Source organism: Mycteria americana, chromosome 4 (assembly GCF_035582795.1).
Source record: "Mycteria americana isolate JAX WOST 10 ecotype Jacksonville Zoo and Gardens chromosome 4, USCA_MyAme_1.0, whole genome shotgun sequence".
Lineage (NCBI taxonomy): Eukaryota > Metazoa > Chordata > Aves > Ciconiiformes > Ciconiidae > Mycteria > Mycteria americana.
In genome coordinates, this window is record NC_134368.1 from 56,895,136 (window position 1) to 56,910,708 (window position 15,573).

The 15,573-nt window shown below is 47.4% G+C and overlaps 1 long non-coding RNA gene across 1 annotated transcript; it reads right to left on the reverse strand.

Moving 5' to 3' along the window:
- Positions 1 to 3,798: 3,798 nt before the first annotated feature.
- Positions 3,799 to 15,346, reverse strand: LOC142408704 (uncharacterized). The gene is made up of 3 exons (XR_012775382.1): positions 15,211 to 15,346; positions 3,962 to 4,044; positions 3,799 to 3,839 (listed from the first exon to the last, which is right to left on the reverse strand). It is a non-coding gene; the product is annotated as an uncharacterized LOC142408704 (long non-coding RNA).
- Between the last annotated feature and the right edge of the window lie 227 nt (positions 15,347 to 15,573).

Consider the following 15,573-nt stretch of genomic DNA (forward strand, 5'->3'; position numbering starts at 1 on the left):
TGCTCACCTGCAGCTCCCCTGCCTTCTGGCTGGCTAACCCCCTCTTGCCAAAGCAAGCCCAGCAAACCTAAAGGCACGTTCACTCCCCTTCTGTCTCACCGGTACTTTCGATGGATTTTTTGCCACAGCAAGGGTTTCGCTGCTGTAGCAATCTGCATAGACCCTGGAAACCATCTTGGGGGCAGAAAGTACCATGGGACAGTTTGCCTACAGCATGAAATGGTCAGCTGCAGCTGTAACAACGCAGCAATTAACGCCTCCCTGGTTGAGCAGTTAATGGTTCTCTACTTGAGAAGGACACCTGGGCATAGATCTGCTAGAAGAGCTGAACATCTCCGCTCATCATCTAAATCCAAGGAGGCCTGAATCGGCAACCGCCAGCCGCACCTGCAAACACCTCCTCCTGGCTGAATCTAGGCAGCAGGTTAGAATTTAGCAAAAAGTCCGCGGGAAACCTCTAGCAGCATTTGAGCAGCTTGTATATCTGTGTAGTGTAACTACCTAGTCTCAGTCTAAAGCACCTGCCTCCCCTTGGGCTTGTTCCATGTGCCAGAGATACAGTCAGGTGTCTTCAAGCAGAAGGGCTTGGGTCTGTCATCAGATCAGAGGGACAATTTGGGCTCTGGGTCTGACTGAGCACCCACAAAGGCCTCTTTCCACCAGAGCGTACAGCAGACCTGGAAGAGTGACTGTAGGCTCGTGTTTGTCTGTAGTACGCTCAGCGTTTCCTCTGGGATGCAATTATGAGATGAGAACAAACTAAATTCAGAGGTAGGTGCACAACCTGCACGGTAACGTTGACACCCTACCATAAAATAAAAGGCAAAAATCTCTAGAAAGTCAGGACGAGGGGAACGTCATTAAAAAGTAGCTATGGTTTGTCAAAACCAGGTTTCTTTAGACCCAAGCCCTACTTGATCCAAGAGTATTTTTGCCAACACTGAAGCAGAGTATAAAGAGCTACCTTGGGCCTGGTGCATTTCTCAGCTGAAAACCACAGTCCCACAGACACCAGAGTTTTACCTGGTGCATCCACATAGCTTGGGATCTCCCAGGCAGCTGTGCTCCCCACTGACCCCTCCCAGAGCAGCAGCCTCCCATCGTATCTCAGTTATAACCAGCTGATCACTCTGCCCAGCAGCTGTTGCTACGTTGGCTCCTTTGGATAGAAAGAGGTTCGAGAGGACCTACCTGATCCCCTGCGCTGGCGGGTCGGAGGTGGCAGTCACGGCGTGTGAGGGACAGCAGCCTCTTCAGCCAGCATGGCAGCAGCTGGAAAAAAACATGAGATAAAGCTCTGAACCAGGAGATATTTTCCCATGCTGGTGTGTACCTTCTTGGCTGGTCATGTCCAGGGCCGGCACATCGGGGCTGCCTACGTCTTATGGGCTTCTTAGGAGAGGCTGCTGTGCATTTGTACCGCTTGTAGATTTTGGCACGTCTCAGTCAGAGAAATGGCTTCTGGAGTCATGACTGTGACTTTGTGCTGATTTTAGTAGCAAGGGAAGGCATTTACTGACTTACTGTTTAAGTCTAAGACAAAAGCTCCCTCGACATAATTATTCATGACCTATGGAAGGAGTATGTTACGCAGCGTTGGTCAGACTGGTCCCTAGCAGGAGGGGGCTGCTACCGACAGAAATGAACCAGCAGGTACTTAACGTGTTTATCAGTGTTTTGTACAGGCAGATGGGACTGTAGACATCTGCCTTCATCAGTGCTTGAACAACAGAAGGTGTGTTGCAGAAAGACACTGAAGTTCTCCAGGAGCAATCGTTGCAGAGTTATACAGAGCATTAAAGCACAAAGGCTACCTCCAAACCCTCAGACCACATAAGGAAACTAGTCGTGGTCCTGAAACACGGCTGGCCAACAAATCAGGTACTTTATAGGGCTGGGACCCAAGTTAATGCAGCTTCTGAATTGCAGCTGGCTCCGCTCCGTCTGGCTCAGGACATGGGCAATGGCCCGTGCGCCCGCACCTAACCATGTCATCATGCCCTGGGAGAGGCACTGTTGACTTCAAGCAGTGACAGTGCCTGGTGTTCAGCAGCAAATAAAGCCTTCTCAGGGATAAACTTCCCATTAATTGTTTCTTTGAAGTCCTATCTGGGGAGGCTGCCGTGAAATCCAGCAAGAGAATAAGATGATTGCTCTCATGCCACCTTGCGTGACTCACCAGAGAGACAGGAGCACAGCAGTACGGAGAGATAATTAAGCTTTTGTGTGCATGTGCCTGGTTTCAGGTTGTTTAAGTCTCTAGTTCTTGGCCATTGTATTCAATCTTATTTTTATTAAGGTCTTAAAACTTGTACAGCATGGAGTAGTTTGTACCTCAATGGGAGCTTTCCTAATACAGTAAAACACAACCATAAATGGCAGAAGCACAGGTTGCTCCCTGGCATTTACATATAGTGCTCTTCTCTTGCCTCATTAGTTTTGTAAGCATTCTGGTTTGCTAGAAATCAGTGTAATTTATACTAAATCAGTAAAGCAAGCCAGCTGAAATACAAACATACCAAAGCCACTCTTAGTTCCACGTTGCACGTTGCTGCAGACAGAAAACTGGTTGCTTGAGGGAGGGAGAGCTGGCAAGGCCACCGAGGCTGTGCTGTTTCATTGACAAACATCTCACTGGACACATACCGCGGGAGTCGTGGGCAGGGATATGACTACAAAACAGGGACTGCAGCGGTGACGCAGGGATGCTGTGGGCAGGAGCACCACCACCCGCAGTCCGAGACGTACACCGACCTGTGGCTCCAGACGTTGAATAGCGGTGTGCAATACCCTGTCTCTGGTACACGTTCTTCTTTCCGTACTTTTCCCCCACACACTTGTTCAAGCTGTTCAAATCTGAGGAAAGAAAAAGGCCAGCCTGTTTTGCTTTGCGGGCTATATTCCTAAGGGATGCTGCTCCTTAAAGAGCACAGCTGCATTGCTGTGAGGCAAACAAGCCCGCCCACCAGGGTTCGAGTTTGTTCTCTATGGGTGGCCAGATTATATTCTCTAAAAAACATGAACCCCCCCCCCCAACCTCACAGATAAATTACCAACAGGCATGTAGCACTTCCACACTCTCCACTTGCTCATGCATAAACACCAGAATTTTATTTTTCTCTCTCTTTGCCGTATTCATTTTTAACCAGCTGCATATCATTCCCACTTTAGAAAACATAACTTGGGAAAAAAGAGATTGGAAACAGACTTTGCTTTTTACTGCAGGACAAATACATTATCAGGTGTGACCCACAGGCCTAGTCCCCTTGGTCCACCAAGAAAGATGTTTCAAGACTTTGCAGATTTGTTTTCATATTTCCTTTGACCAAATAGGTCACTAAAATCAGTACATATTGCACAGAATCACAGAATCACAGAATCATATAGGTTGGAAAAGACCTTTAAGACCATCGAGTCCAACCATAAACCTAACACTACCAAGACCACCACTACACCATGTCTCTAAGCACCTCATCCAAACGTCCTTTAAATACCTCCAGGGATGGCGACTCAACCACTTCCCTGGGCAGCCCCTTCCAATGCTTGATAACCCTCTCGGTGAAGAAAAATTTCCTAATATCCAGTCTAAACCTCCCCTGGCGCAACTTGAGGCCATTTCCTCTCGTCCTATCACTTGTTACTTGTATATTGATCAAGTCCATCCAGCCCACTATCCACGATTCCCCTGGGAAGGACAGTAATGAATGCTAGGGAAGAACCTAAAGGAAATAAGAGCGAGCATACCTATAAGTAAACCTACCTGTTCAGCTTCCTCACGTGGGGGTTGCCATTCACGTTATCGTGTTTACTTCCGATGGGCAGTCAACGCAATATCACTTCTGAGCAGGAAAAGTAGATTTCAGAAAGAAAAGTGTTCAGTGTTATTGAACACAGACTCTTTTTTAATTTTTTTGTTTGTTTAATCTCTTTTTACAAACAGCTCAGCTCACAGCGTGTTTACCTTTCTTAGCTAGAGGATGCAGGTGGGCTCCTCTGCACCGCAGGTCAGGAGTGCTCAGTGACGATTAGAGGATCTGCAGAGAACTGATGGATATCGCGAGGCAGCTGGCTCTGCGTTACTCTCTGAGAATCCCTGATTTCCCCATTTCTAAAAGCAGGAAGGGGTAACAATGCCATAATTACCTTGGAAGGGCATCAAAAAGCTTAAGGAAATAATGTTTGTTGAGCACTGGAGGGTCCTCGGGTGTTGTGAGTGCTTTTGTGGCATTCCTCCATTCCAGTGCTGGTCTTTCACAAAGTTACAGAAATGAGGGGCAGAATTTAAAAGTGACTCTTTCCACAGACCTCTGGTTCCCAACTTCGCCGGCTATGGCACAAAGGCACCCTCCAAGCCTGCTTGTTCAAGCCTGCTCTGGGGTAGTTAATATTTCCTAGGTGTTGAAATGCTCAGACACATTTCACCCCGAGGTATTTAGAGCCACGATCTCCAGAGGCAAATGAAAGGGACGTACTAGGAAACACATTAGAGTTCTTCCTGGGATCTTGTGATTCTTTCCCTTAACATTTTTGCACAGTTTCAAGCCAATGATTAACTTTCCATTAGCAAAATAAGGGCTATAAATGACGGGGGAAACTTGCTAGGCGTGCTCTTGAAATAACGGTTCGGGCTGAGCTGGCTTCTGTGCCGCTCCGGCGCCGATGCATAGTGGGAGTGCGGAGGCTATGAAGCGTGCTGTTACTGCAGTTAAAAAGCCAGGTGAAACTTTAGCTCAAGGGAGCAGAAGACTGGTTTTTTTTTTCCTCCGCGGTAACCGATCAACCAGATTAGGCAAGGCTGGAATCAGCTGCCTGTGCGGCGGGCTGGCTGCCTGTGGGGCACGAGCAGGCAGCCTGGAGGTGGTCTGCCTCCCTGAGGTGCAAGGAGCTCAGACGATGTCCTGCAGCATCCCCCAAGCTGACCAAGAACCAGGAGCCTCAGGTGGAAGAGGAGGGAGTTTTGCAAAACAACCTCCCCAACCCAGCAAAGAAACCCCCAAAACCAAACCAAACCAAACCAAACCAAACCAAACCAACCATGAAGATAAGAGCTACTGAGGGTCCTGAGATGGTGGTGGCTGTGGCTGACCACCACGGGTGGGAGCAGGGGGAAGCCCCTGCGGGTGGCCGGGCATCGAGCTGATGCTCTGGCACGGTGGGGAGGGGAACGGCGCAAGCCGGCAGCGCAGAGAGCAACTGCATGGCTTGTACCCTCTGTTGATGCTGACCGCAGTGGTCTTGGCAGCCTCCGGGATGGTGAGCAACGTGGAAGGATGACACAGGCGGCGCGTCACCCATGCGCCGTGGTTTGGTGACCAACTGATCTCAGCTTTCAGCAGTTGCTAAAAATACAGGGAGCATCGGTACGTATGGTAAAGCTCAGTGTTTTTCCACTTGCGTTCAGCCACGCTGGCGCTCAGCTTCTGCGTTAGGGCCCTGGATGCAACGGGTGGCACGTAAATAAAATTGCCCGCAGGAGCAAATGCTAGTAGGTGAGGATAAGGATGGCAGAATCAGGTTCTTAACAATCTTGATAGAGACTGTAAGCAGCCTAAAGAGAAGGCTAATTCAGATGCCTCGGTATGCAGCCTTTTCTATTACACCCACAAGCCACCCACAACCTCCAAATTGCTATTCTTTAGAAACACCCTGCAGCATTTTCTGGTTTCCAATATACAGCAGTGCTGTAGGCTTAGCTGCTGGATTTGTGCATGCACATGCAAAAATAACTAATGGAGAGCTTGATCAGACAGCAGGATCTTTTCTCAAATGACACATTTTAGTATTAAAGGGAATGTATTGTGTTATCCTGCTAGCATGGAATAATGAAACCGTAGCTTTTCCTTCCCAGCTTTTTTCCCTTCCTCTCCTTTGAGCCTTGCAAAGCAGAAACGATCCCTGGCTTGTAGGCTGCAGCAGCCCACAGGAGCTTTGAGAACAGTGTCAGAAACCCACAAACCCGTGCCATTAATTGGGGACTGGATCACTGGTGACACTTTGGAGCGCCAGGCTGTCATTAAAAGCAGCGAGGTACTCCACGGATGCCAAAGCCTGACATTTCGTAGTGGAGGGAGGAGGGTCCCATACCGCTGAGAAATGTTAGTTCCGCAGCTTTTTCAAGCGGAGCATGTCTGGGAGATCAAATCCCTCTTCCTGCAGGTCCATGCCCATAATCTCTGTCCCTCCGCGCCTCCGAGGAGATGCACAGCTGTCACAAGGAGCGGGGAACACACCGCTTCCATGTTTTCATTGTCAGACATGCATGCTGTTATTCAAATTCCCGGCTTGGCACTGCTGCCCATATCGTCCGGTCCCTGTAACTCTCAAAGGAGAGGACTAAAGGAAAACAAGATGAGGCTGATATTTAGGTCGCCCCGCGAATTTCTGTTTTGTTTCTTGGGCAACTGGGCTTTTGTTTTAATTGCAATCTCAATTTAAGGCACAGGAGGGAAGAAGACCGATGGGAAAAACCCAAACCAATTTTCTTCCATTTCACACTACCGGGTGTGGTTTAAGAACAAAATCTTCCCAGAGAGCCCCTGTAATCATAAATAAATCTGAAAGCAAAAAGAAAAGCAAAGCCCTGCTCCTACTAACAGCTCCTGGCTTTTAAACACACTTTAAGAATGTTTCAGTGTTCTTCTCATCTTCCTCTTCATTTCAGACCTCCATATTACCTGTTGTAACCACAATCCACCCATGGACCTGTAATGCCTTTTCTTCCAGAAGCTGCAAAGCATTAAAGCCACCAGAGATATCAGGGGTAGGGAAGTGTTGCTGGTCCTTTTTCCAGGCTGAGGAACACCTCCCTCCAGCCTTGCCCTGTCTCTCCCGGCACTGCCTTCTTCAGCAGTCAGTGTTTGCAGGAAACCCCATTCTCTCCTGTATTCCCCCTGTCCAGAATTGTCATTGCAAGCCATGGACATGGGGCCCAAATGCATCTGTAAGGCCACCTGCCAGAGCAACGCCTCCTCAATGTGGTGCGCGCCCATCTCCAACACACGAGCCATCACATTTAGCCTTGCCTGCCACTGCTTCTGCTGGGCGTTGCGCCCCGAGAAACGCCTGTCGTTATAGCCGAAGTGGCAACCGCTCCTTTTCTGCAATGCCCTGGTGCTGCAAAGCAGAGGGCAGGCAGCTGCCCCCAGCTTACCTGCTGTCTTTACTTTGGGGGTTATTCTGTGGCCGTAAGTGCGGTTCGGTGACTGGGAATCAGCTTATGCTGTTACGTTAGAAACAACTTCAGAGTTAAAACTCCACATTTATTAGCCTTTCCAGCAAAGGAATCTGAGAGGATGAAATGCAACTTGTACTCTATAATAGGAATTTATCAAAATAAGAGCACAAGAAGCTCCTCAGCTTAAGCTACCTCTCAAATAAAGCTCCCTCCTAGGCTGCTCCCCAGACTGCTGCCTCCTCGCTTCCCGGCTCTTCTCCGACAAGAGCCACCCCTGCCAGCCCCGCAGCAGCAGAAAATCCCAGCCTTCCTCTCACGGAGAGTTTTTGCAGTGCAACTCAATCCTACGTGTATAATTCGGTTTCTTGCCTTGCTAATGATTCCATGAGCTATCTCAGAGGCCAGCAACAAGAAACTGATGTCTCTGCAAAGTGAGAATTGTTTGAAGAGCGCAGAAAGGTGCTGTGCTCTCCTAGCAACCAAAGTTGTAAAATAATGTAATCATAGCCAAAATAATGCGATAAAAGATTATGTGATGCTTGTATTGGGTTGGTATGGCAACTGAAATAAGCTGAAATGTGTGCATCCAGCATTTCAAACAAATAACCTAATTGTATGCAAAGTTACATTTCTAATTAATCCCATTCAGTTTACCGTCATCTCCATTCATTCATGCTTACTACAGGGCTGTTGTTAGGTCTTATTTTCAAGGCCTTTACCCTGCTCCTGCCTGACCTACTTTCTGTTTTGTTTTCAACTTTCTTTTCTTTGACCCTGGTGATGCAAAATTGTGATTTCGTCCCTGCATGTTTGATAGAGTCAACAGAGATTTGCATTTCAGTGCATCATCTGTAACCTGGTCTTGTTTCATTTTCCTTTCTAAACAACTTTATTGCTTGGGGAAAATGTTGTCCTAAGGTGTCAGGATTTACTTAACTCCTCCCCCCCTCCCCAATATCTTGATGAATAACCGAAACAGCACTCCCAAGAGATGAAAGTACCTGACCAAAGCCTGAGCGAGGACAACCCATGGGCTCCGCCATGCCGGCAGCAGCCAGGAGAAGAAAGCCACCCCACGATCAGACGCTGCAGCCTCATCCGCGCTGGCTGAATCCGGCTCCCTCTCACCAATTTCAGCTTGCACCTACCAAAATAGTGGCCAATCTCTCAAGAAAATCAATTGCCTTGCTCCCAAACTCCCAATTCTTATCACAAGACACACTTGTAAAAAACATTTTCCACATCTTTCGGCTCCTCCCCTTTGAGACTGAATAAAACTCTAATTTCCATAGAGTGCCATCCTGAAATCAGCCCATCTCCTGTAATAGTCCCAGTGCGCTTATGTGGGGAACTAATTGTTTTCTGGATTGGGCTTTTATTCTCTGGTTCATTCCTGAGCTGTTATTTTTGAAGCGATTCAAAAAGATACGATATTTAAACTGATACCTCTGTTAAAATTTAAGGGTTTGTGCATTTTCTAAATTCCCTCTTTTCCCCCTTCCCCAGCCTCTCCAGCTCTCGCTCTCTCCATGAGATACCCGTGTATGAAAACACACGTATGCATCTCCCGTAGCTGAACATCGCTGCAGGTAATGCTATTTTCCTCCTCCTAGAGAAGTTAGAGCCAGTACGGAGATCAGCGGCCAGCGCACGGCGTGCCCTGGCAGCATCTCTGAGGATCGCACCCGACCGCTTCATCCCAAAGTGGTATTTGGGGGCAGAGCAAGCCGGCTTAGAGGAGGCTTGTTCAATCCGGTCCGCTTGTCACACCGACAGGTTGCCAGCCTGCCCTGCCTCAGGCTATTCTTCTCATTTGTTAAGGTTATTCAGCTGTACAGTTACTGCTTCGCCTAATGCAGAGCGAGCTTTCAGCAGGGGCGTTTTCAAGGCATGTGTGGTGTGCTGTCCCCTCCGTCACCCCAAAAGCTGAGTCTGATAGATATGTTTTCTTGAGGCTTGACAGTTGCAGACCAGCCCTAAAATCTGGAAAAGCACACTGGGGGTCCGTCTTTTCCGACCTTCTTTTCTCTGCTGGCTTTGAAATCCCGTTCGTGCCTTATGCTGGCACAAACAGCCCGTGTGTCCTGACACACCCCGTGCTCTCTCCCGGTTGCCCTCGCGTGATGGCTGTGCACGGGAAGCACCAGCCAGCGGAGGTTTGCCTTTGTACGGGGATGGACACTCGAGATTCCAGGTCCCGGCGGCTGGCTGACGCAGCACCTCGCACCTCCACGCGGGGACGGTGACGATTGCCGGCGGCTCGGTCTCGCACCGCGCTGGAGCTGCGGGTAGGAGGGTATAAACCTAAGCCCTGCAAAACCCACCCCCGAGCTGGAGCCTCCACAGCTGCCCCTGCTGAAGACGCCGAAGCAGCATGGCAGGAGACGGCTGCGCAGGCGAAAGCGGAGCCACCCTTTCCCCCCTCAGGGCCCGACGCAGAGGAAGGTGGTTAATGGTCTTTTCCCTCCGGTTTTCCATTACCTGCCTCCACGCTGACAGCACAACCCATGTCCCAGGTGCCTCCCCATGCACTTAGTTCTTTTTACCTGCTGCTAACCGCTCACCTGAAGCAGCACTAATGTGCCAGTGAAAGCTTTGCCACTTTCAATACCTCAAAGGGGAAAAAAAAAAAAAAATCCAAAACAAAGCAGCAGTCAAGAGGGTGGAAAGAAGGGAATGGGGATGATGAATAACCTCAGCTGCCACTGCAGAAGCGTATCTGGAGCAGGAACAGAGAGGCACCAGCTGCCTGGCCACCGCTGTGCCCGCCCCGGAGAGCCCGGCTACACAGCCCAGACATAACCCGCTCTCTGCGGGATGCCGCTGGCAGCACCCGTTTTCCCCGTCTGGTGCAATATTTGGGGCAAACAGTGTGCACTTCACAGGACAAGTCTGGGCTCTTCCCCACGTGACTGTAGGAGCAGCACAAGGCAAAGATAACCGAGCCCAGAAAGTGCTGTGTGGAAACCAGCCATAGCGATGGGCTAAGCCTAAAAGCACCAGATCCATTTGCCATGTAAGCCTTACACGCTGCTTGGTTTTAGCCCTTCGAGGATGTTTATTTCTAGGCTGCAGAACATTCCCCAGAGGGCATATGCAAAATGATGGGGAAACAAACCTTATGAAAATATAATTTATCCAGCTTTTATTTCTTCTTTTTTGCATTCTGATGAAAATAAAACTGATAACGTGCTCTCTTTGAAGGTACGAGTAGCTCTTTGGATACACTAAAAATGCTTTTGTGAAAGAGTTAGTACCAGAAGGATTTTTAAAATAGTACGCTCTATCACCAAATTACAGTAGCAGCGTGTGTAATATTCCTAATGTCTACGCATAACCTTCCAGCTTCCAGCACAACTCGGGGACTAGAAAAATGGGTTTAATTTGTCTCTGATACTGTACTAAGAGGCAGGGAAATGCCTGACTGCGTGACGTTGTGCACGTCACGATATGTTTCACACCAGTAGCATCATCCTTCTGCACTCCCAGTCTCTACCAATGAACCCCGGGCTGCCATACCTTTCCTCTGTCTGAGTATTACCTGAAGAGCCATCTCACCAGATTCAGTGGGAGCAGCCAATACACGATGGTAACATTTAACGACATAAAGTATATCACAAGGTAGGCATCGCCTCGCACAGGTACATGTTTTGAAACCAAAGACCAGGAGCTCTAATTCCCTGAACACCTGCTGCAGGTGACATTGGCTTATTTTACATCTTGTTCGAGTGCCTCTAGACAGGACATACAATAGGTGGAGGATTATGCTATTTTATTTTGTGTCATCGTCCTCCCTCAAAACCAATTACTTTTGTGGATTACATAAAACATGTAATTTCTTTGTAAAATTAAAAGTAGTCACTGGGAGGCCAACATTTCCTTTCACCCTTCTGTCGCTCCCGCTCCTGTTTCTGTTTTTACAGAGCCACCTTTAACTGATTTCCTTTCCATCCCACTGAAGTCCCTAGAAATTAAACATTTTCCTACACACTGTATTCAGTGCATCCAGAAACTTTGCTTTCTCATTGCCACAGGGTGCAGAGATCCCTGGTAGTGAAGCGTTGCATTTTTCAGTTGGGGAGGGGGCAAGTGACAATAGGAGGTACTGAGGAGCTCCTCACCGAGTCCTGTCTCACCTTGATGGGGCCAGCACATGAACTGGCTGGTGGGGCTCCAGTTCATGTGGGCTGGTGGGGCTGGGTGAAGGAAGGAGATCTGAGATTGTGAGAGGTCAAGGAAGAAGCCAACGTCCCTAAGGGCTAGCAGAGAGATGAATGGGGACCTGGGGTTCCCAGCACGAAGGGGTCTGGAGTCAGCTATGTGGAGTGGCAGGCAAGGCCTGTGAAATTCACCTGGAAGTTAAGAATGCTGGAGCCTCCTTGAAATTAGGCCACTTGGCATCTGCCACCAGACATCCAGAAATGCAGATCTTTAATTTAGGAAACGCTTTGGAAAGGCAACACGGAGGATGGGAGAGAAGTTCTCGTGTCAGAGAAGGTTGTGGGCGTTTGGGGAGGGAAAAGACTTGTAGAGTAAGCGATACGGTGCTCGGGAGTTGGGGATTTGGAGAGAAAGGTCGACGAGACCAGCTGAGCTGGGAGACCAGGGTAACATGGACTCGTGAGCTGTGAAAACAGCGACGGCAGATGAAACACCCAGAGCAAATGAAGCTTCCCAGAGGAGGGGCAGTGCCGTTCTCAGGAAGTATTTTTCCACTGATCATTTACCCAGCCTCTCTCTCTCACCCTTCTACTAGAGAAGGACTTGAAGGATTTTACAATAGGAGAAAGTAAATTAAAAAGTAATATTTAATGAAATATAAAGACAAAGACCTTGCATGCGTAATTATGCTCTTTTGAGAGAATCAATCTTTGGATTTGCTAGAAAGACCCATTAGCATGCATAAGGCAGTTTTCTAAGAGGAAAGAAAAATCAAATTCCATGTGTTAGGAGAAAGAACTCATGGTTTTTTTCATTTTTACTTCTGCCACTTTCAGACAAAATTTCAAGTTCATATTTATGAGGAATTTAAACAAAAGGGGATACCTGCACATGAATTGAATCTTTTGATAGGTCTGTTTTGCAGCCAACAAAATATCAAAATGAGCCTGTAATTTGATTTGCTCAGGTATAAACACTAAAGTGAAAAAAAGGAAAAAGATCTGTTACTTTTGGCTCCTTAAAGCTCTCAAACTTGGTTTGAAAGTCCAAAATCTCTGAGCACTTGATAATAATCCTAGCGGTGATATGTAAATGGCTGGAGAAGTTTTGTACAAAACCATCTTGTGCTACTTGCTTATCCCTTTGACGCTCCTTGAGTGGCTTCATCAGAGCAACTTATGCCAGCAGTACCAGAGTGGAGCATTTACAAAGCTCGTATAAATGATGCATTCAGACAGCGTTTCGTGTTCTGGTTGATAAAAGTTAATTGTATGCAAAATGGCATACGGCAACTCATCATATATCTTCCTTGCAAGGTAGTTATCGCCATTCAGGTAGGAAGACCATTTTTTCGGCTATTTCTAAGCTAGTCTTACAAGCATTTTAAGCACTTTCTTTAAGAAATGAGCAAGGTACTACTTGTCCAATTGTTATAAAAATTAATAAAAGATGCAAATCTAGTCATCTGCATGAAGAAAATGGGAAGCTAGGGAAGACTGTTTCTAATACAAATCCCTGCGCCGACTCCCTCTGCAGCAGCGAGGAAATCATTTTCTCTGTTCTCAGCCCCAGTTTTCCCCCTCAAGCGCTAATGCTAATTATACCTGCTTCGCCGAGGTTTTGTAACAAACAGCCTGCGTGTGAAAACTACTTTGATGCAAGTAAGCGCCAAGTTTTAGTAATAAACATATGGTGAATGACATTTTGTCTGGATTTATGCACTGGAAGAGTTTATTTAAATCAGATTTGGAAACCGATAGTGAGTCAGAGAAACACTGCGTTGTTTCTCAATCAATAAATAAACACTTGCTTGTACCCCTTGCTCTAAATACCCAAAAGCCTGGCTCTGCTCCAGGTGTTAGGCAGACGGCGTGCTCGGATTTTTTGCCCTTAGCGTCGGTCTTTCGAGTGCATCGTCCTCCCTGCCTACGCAGAGGTTTAAGGGGAGAGGGGGTAGGCAGGGCAGTGGTGGGACCACCCAGGGCAGCGTCCCAGCGCCCGCGAGCCAGGGCAACACCCTCGCACAGGGAGCATTTTATAGGCAAAGAGCACCTAGAGAGGAAGACGGACCGAATCTAGATCCAGCTATCCCTAAAACCAGGCAGAGGTGGAAATATGCTTTTTTAACTTTTTCCAGTAGCCAGGCTACTCTGGCCAGAAACACCCTGAAATAAAATCATTCCTGGCATCTGTTATCCAGAACTTCAAACTACTGTACGGATTACATTAGTGCACTTAAAGACTCTTTATCTTAAAAGGCAGTCACTGACTTGGACAATTTACAGTCTTAAATTATTTACAATTGCCTATTCGTCAAAGCAGGAGGAGGAGGAGGAGGAAAGGAGGTTGAATCCTGACACAGGCATAACTCTGCGTTGACCCTGTGCACAACGATAAGCGCACAGAGGTTTTCAGCAGCGCAAAGAGCTCAACCCCAAAATGCTTTGTTTTAATTGCAACCCTCCAAAGAGGCAAACCAGTTTTCTTTCGTTCTTTGCTCTGGAAACCGATCTTTCGTTTTCAAATTATTTGAGCCAGGCTGACTTTGTGGCTGAGGTCTCAGCCCTGCAAGGACGCGATTGCCTCCCAGGAGGCCGGGAGTCCCCTGCCCTGTACACACACCCTCCCGCAACTGCAAATCCTTGCAAACGCTTTCCCGACGGCTTCGCAGGCATGCTATAAACACTCAGCAGAAATTGCTTTCATTCTTTTGTTAATATTTAATGTAAAATTTTAATCTCGAAGGAGAAAGACCTTTTGATTCAGAGGCAAATCTGAAATGATTTTCGTATTAAGGCTCTCAATTACTTCTTCCCAAATAAGTGTTTCCATATGGACAGTTGTATGACAAGTGGGATAGAGCTGTTTCTGCTTCCTTCAGCTGCAGCTGCTGACAATTTTCATAACACAGGATGGATTCTTTCACTTCAGCCCCAAATTGACTTTCCAAAATACGTGCGTCTTCTTTTTTTTCCCCCCAACCTTAAATTACCAACACCACAATCCCACTGGAGAATTGGGAAACTGAGCTTATAAAAATGTTTAATTTTCCTAATAGTTTTTAATTACCATGTATTTTTAAAAACCTGTGATTTCTCACGTCCCTGTGGGATAGCTGTTCTAATTTGAGTGGTGACAATGTACGTGGGTCTGGAATTAAATTTAAACCTTTCACGGTTACTAACAGCTATCGTTAAGCTCTTCTAGCAAAGTAAAGGGCCCTGTAGGATCTCCTCCAGTGGGAGACCTGCTCCTCCACTTCTTCTACCCCTTATTTTCTTCTACCCCTTATTTTCTTCTCCGGCACCACGCAAGAGAATGATATCTAGGTTTAAGGCTTAGAGTAGCAAGTCAATGACCTGTTGTCTCTCCCGTTGGGGATGTCGGTCTTCTAGAGGAGCTGAGGCAGGTCCCAGCACTAGCCTGACTTCCCTCCTGACACAGCTAAGACAGACCCAGTAATACTTGTCACTGAACTCATTTTATTTTCTTATTCCCTCCACAAGCCTTTGCAATTCAGTGGGATGCTTTGTTTGCCAGCAGTGACAGCCAAACAGGTCTGTCCTCAGGATCTTCCAATGGCTGGCTTCTTCAATATGTACAGTCTTGATTTTCCTTCCTCTCTCTAGCAAAACAGTAAAAAGTGACAGCAATGCTCCAAATCCCTCCAGTCACACAAAACAACACTGGGGTTTATCCGTGTGGAGAAGACCACTGAAATTTCTGTTTCCATTTCAGGTTCCTGGCTGGTATGTTGGGCAAACATGCCCATCTTCAGCATGTATGCTTGGAAACCACTTTAAGACCCCAAAGGATTTTCTCATGCAAGAATTTTGTGATCGGATCTGTGTTAAATGGCCACCAACTGTACTTACTTTTTACGATGTTATCTGAGGGGACAGACGCCTTGAGATTTAGTAATTTCGTAGCTTTGCCAGACTCAGCGTTGCTCATTAGAAGTCCACAGGAGCTTCCAGGTCTTCACCGACACGCTTCGGATCCTCTGGTCCTCAACAGACCGTGTTATCTGCCACCCCTTGAAATACAACAGAGAAGACAGACATCAACGTTTCCAGTGTTTCTTGGGTGCTTGCTTTTACATATCCTTTATTTTATGTATTTGTGGGGATCAAAAGCTATGTTGCTTAGTAGAGTCTTGCTGTTTCCCAGGCATTGCCTCTTCCCTCGGAGAGTCCCAGGCCTGTCCTCCCAAGCTTTCCCCACTAAGCACCCTGCAC